General features: G+C 45.9%; 1 long non-coding RNA gene across 1 annotated transcript; it reads left to right on the top strand.

Annotated features, from left to right (window-relative positions):
• The first annotated feature begins 783 nt into the window (after nt 1–783).
• On the top strand, nt 784–4,171 carry LOC142922437 (uncharacterized). The gene is made up of 2 exons (XR_012940057.1): nt 784–1,669; nt 2,190–4,171. It is a non-coding gene; the product is annotated as an uncharacterized LOC142922437 (long non-coding RNA).
• Nucleotides 4,172–4,494: the final 323 nt, after the last annotated feature.

Raw genomic sequence — 4,494 nt, forward strand, 5'->3', positions numbered from 1 at the left:
CCCCCTGCATGAAAACAACGGAAAGTGCAGCGCTCATCACAGATAAATAAAGTTGCGCGCTTATATTTAAAATGTTTTTCTTTTATAAGGTGATGTTGAAATCAGAAAGTGTTTGGCCAGTTGATGATTTCAATCAGATTTATTCATTTATTATGAACCACATATCTGAGCTTTTGTGGTCCTGTTGAGCTAAAGTTGGAAAAAGTCCGTGACTTTAACTTCGCTCAATATTGTAAACGTGTTTCTATTATTTAGGTATTGTTTAATACAAACTACTTCAGATAATGGGTTTCAAGATGTACTTGAATGGCACGTTCGTTGTTCCGGTGTTTAATGGCTTGGACGTCATGGCAAATGGCTTCCATCGATGTGGAAGTCAATGGTGGATGATAATTTGACATTTCGGTGTTGATTTGGAGTAGATTGTTTAACTGTTGCATACCGGGTGGTGAAATGGTTTGCCGAGTACCTGAACTGTTTGACCAAGTGAATTCATGAAGAGTTCGATACGAGTTTGAGCGTTAATATTCTTGCGGAACAACAAAGGTCGGATATTTTAAATATTCCTGATCGTACGTTTATTGCGACAATGTTCAAGGGGAACACGTGTGGAGGAGAGTTCCGGGTGAAGTCTCCCCTTACCTGGCAACCATGGTGGCTGTCCGCTGATCACTCTCGCTCCGTCACAGCTACGAGCTGTAGGGATGGGACGCTCCACCCTGGCGCTGTTTTCATTCACAGCACCAAGACTGGAGAGCCTCATCCCTGCAGTTCCCTCCTGTCGTGCCGCATCATTTACCGCGTAACGAGGCAACGTTTTCATGAGCAGTGCGTTCCACTACGAACCCACACGAGCGAACCATGTGCAACAGTGTGCATACATACAGACACGAACAAACACGCGGGTGCACATACACACACGAGCGCTTACTTGCAAACACGGACGGGTGGAGATGCACGCACGAGTGTGGTCACCACCTGGCTAGCTACACTAGTCACGTGATAACTAGTATAGTAAACTATACACTACACTATACACTACACTATACACTACTATAGACTACACTATACACTACACTATACTAAACTATACACTGCACTATACACTATTATACACTACACTATACACTACACTATACACTACTATACACTACACTACTATACACTACACTATACACTTTTATACACTACACTATACACTACGCTACTATACACTACACTATACACTACTATACACTACTATACACTACACTATACACTACACTATATACTACACTATACACTACTATACACTACACTATTATACACTACTATACACTACACTACTATACACTACACTATACACCACTATACACTACTATACACTACACTATACACTACACTATACACTACTATGCAATACACTATTATACACTACACTATACACTACTATACACTACACACTATACACTACACTACTATACACTACACTACTACACAGTACACTACTACACTATACACTACACTATACACTACTACACACTAGTGCTGCACAAGTCCCCAAACTGCAAAGACAAAGGCTCCCCAATGTAGACTGACGCATCCACAGACGCACAATGGACCCACGGACTCGCACAGAAACCCACGGACTCATCGACTCCCACTGGGCGTGTGCTGTTAGCGAGCACCGGTGAGGGTCGCGATGGAACAACACCAGGGGCTGGTGTGGACAGAACCACGGCTGGCCGCTCGTCTCTCAAATTCTGATGTTAGCACCCCCACCCACCTCACCACCTTAATTATGGCTGAGTCCACCTAAGTGACGCTCAGGACTGCTTCAGGTAAGGGGCCGACCTTAAATGACGTCACGTGATTTTAGAGGATTTTTGACCCCCCCCATCGTCACACGACGTCACACAAAGTCAGACCCCTCCCCCTCAATTATGACGTCACAAAGTTCTGCCCCCCTCCCCCCCCAAAAATAAAACATGCTTCAAATCGCTTTAAACTATTGTTGTCATTGTAGTGCGTTGTAAATGTGGCGCTGCACTCTGATGTAGGTAGAAAACATTACAAAGTTTATTTAAGTAGAACGCGTTTATATTTATTTAAAGTTGCGCAATTTGATGTGACGTCACTTTTCTCAAACCCCCCCCCCCCTTGTCACACATCGTCACAAACGTCTGACCCCGCCCCCCCCCCCCCTCTAGGTGCGTGACGTCATTCACGGACGGCCCCTAATTGTCGCTGGTATTGGACGTGAGCGAGAATGGCGCAGCGCCGCTAACCGCTACGCCATGATGGTGCCCTTACCTGCATGAACGGAGACGCGGTCAGACGATGCGTGAGTCGCTGGTGCAGGCAGGACGAGTGATCTCGGGCGTACCTCCTGACATGGAAGGCGAGGGAGGTCGGAGTGCGCGTGTGAAGAGAGACGGCAAGGGGCAGGAGGAGAGGGGGGCGATCGGACGGAGCGGAAGCAGGAGCACGAGGGCAGGAGAGGCAGCGGAGCCGTGGAGGAGTCTGGGCGCGCTTGATGGTGAAAGTTGACGTGGACGCACGCTGCAGAAGAGAAGAAAATCTTCACGCTCGGCGCCACACACAGCCAGACGTAGCTCACCTCATCCGTCTTGCTGATGATGTGTAGGACGACTAGACTCTGATTGTCTTGTAGCTCTGTGGAAAGAAGGAGAGATGTCTTGGGTCCAACAAGGCCCTCTGCCACCGGTATGGGCGGGGGGGGGGGTACCCTAGTGGAGGGCTGAGCGTGGGAGTGAGTCGAGGGGAGGGTGAGTGGTGGTTGACATGAATTTTAATTCCTATACATGCTATGTATTGTAACATTTATTGTCGTATGGTTTTACATATGGTAGAACATATAGGCTATTAGACGAGGACCAATTCAGTGGTAACATCGTTAACACGGACCCACATCGTCATCAGGGACCCACATTGTCAACAGGGATGCTCGCCTCGTCAATAGAGACCCACATCAAAAGCGACGCTCATCTCTTTAATCCGGACCCATATCATCAATCGGGACCCATATCATCAACAGTGACCCACAACATGAATATTGACACTCACCTCGTCAGTAGGGACCCACATCGTCAACAGTGACCCACAACATGAATATGTTCACGTTTTTCTTTTGTTGCGGTTGCACCCGAGTCAAGAGCCGCACGGCTCACAGGGCTCTGCACCTGACACATGAAACTTAAATTAAACTGAAGACGACGTCTCACCAGCATGCATCTATCCTCCACGCGTGGCCTCTGTCACGCGACTTCCACGATTTCGCCTGAGAGTCTCCCGCCGCGTGCCCCCATAGGTCTTCTCCATCGGTCACTCGACCCGCGTAGACCATTCATCCGCATGGTCCACGTGGTCAAAGAAGAAGTTGGTACCAGCCGAGGCAGCACAACGCCAGTAACACAGACTCACGTTAATGGTCGATAAGAGTGAAGTACAGTACGTCATAACCCACTCATTTCAAATGTTTGCCACATTATTCGTTGCTATTGGTCACATAAAGAACTTGGAATTGCTAATGCTGTGCCACCTCAGGTTCTAAGGCAAAGTGAAATGTCTGCTCTGGGCCGGTCAAGGACACCATTTCTGGGATGAAACTATCACATTCACGACACGTGATAAAGCATTTAAGCAGTATGCCTGCTGTAATCATAGCAGGTACCACCACAGTATGCCCTGATGTAATTATAGCAGGTACCACTAGTCGGTATGCCTGCTGTAATCATAGCAGGTACCACCACAGCCAGTATGCACTGCTGTTATAGCATAAAAAATATAACGATACTATCATAGAATGTTAACTAAACGAGCATAAATTTGTAACTAATTTAGGATAAACATTAAACTTAATGAGTATGGATAAATAAACTACATTAGCATACAGATTAAAACTAATTAGCATACCAAAATTAGCATAGGACAACCGTTGACCAATCGCTGCGCACCATCGCCGGAGACGCTCCCAGGTTTGCCTCTCGACCAATCGGATCGCTGGCCTTCCCCCCCCTCCCCACTTTGGCACGCGGCGACCAATCAGATCGCGGGAGGACGCTACCATTTATAATGCCCTGCAAGCTGAACCCCGCGCGCCCATGTGCGTGTGAGTGTTTAGTTTTGTTTTAATTATTTTAATCATTAAAGTTCGCGAGTGTCAAGGTAAGCTACGTTGACTTTCTTTTTTAAAACATTTTCTCAAGAGAACCGTTGTTGCTGCTGCTGCGACTGTTGTTGTGAAAGGCCCGGTACACCCTGAGCCCTTGCCTAGACTAGGACAGCCTTGATGTCACGTGGGTCCACACTCTTTGCTTTCGGTAAAGTCACGGAGGTAGAAAATAAAATGTATTTATTATTTAATTTAATTACATTTTATTTTATATCTACGTTAAATTTCATTTAAAATTTTAATTAATTTAATTAAAATGTATTTTATACCTACGTAATTTTTTTTTATAAATGAATGAGTTTTATAATTTAATTTAAATT

This window comes from Petromyzon marinus, unplaced genomic scaffold (genome assembly GCF_048934315.1).
Source record: "Petromyzon marinus isolate PM22_M1 ecotype Great Lakes invasive population unplaced genomic scaffold, UKy_Petmar_22M1.pri1.0 PM_G_Scaffold_95, whole genome shotgun sequence".
In the NCBI taxonomy this organism is placed as follows: Eukaryota; Metazoa; Chordata; class Hyperoartia; order Petromyzontiformes; family Petromyzontidae; genus Petromyzon; species Petromyzon marinus.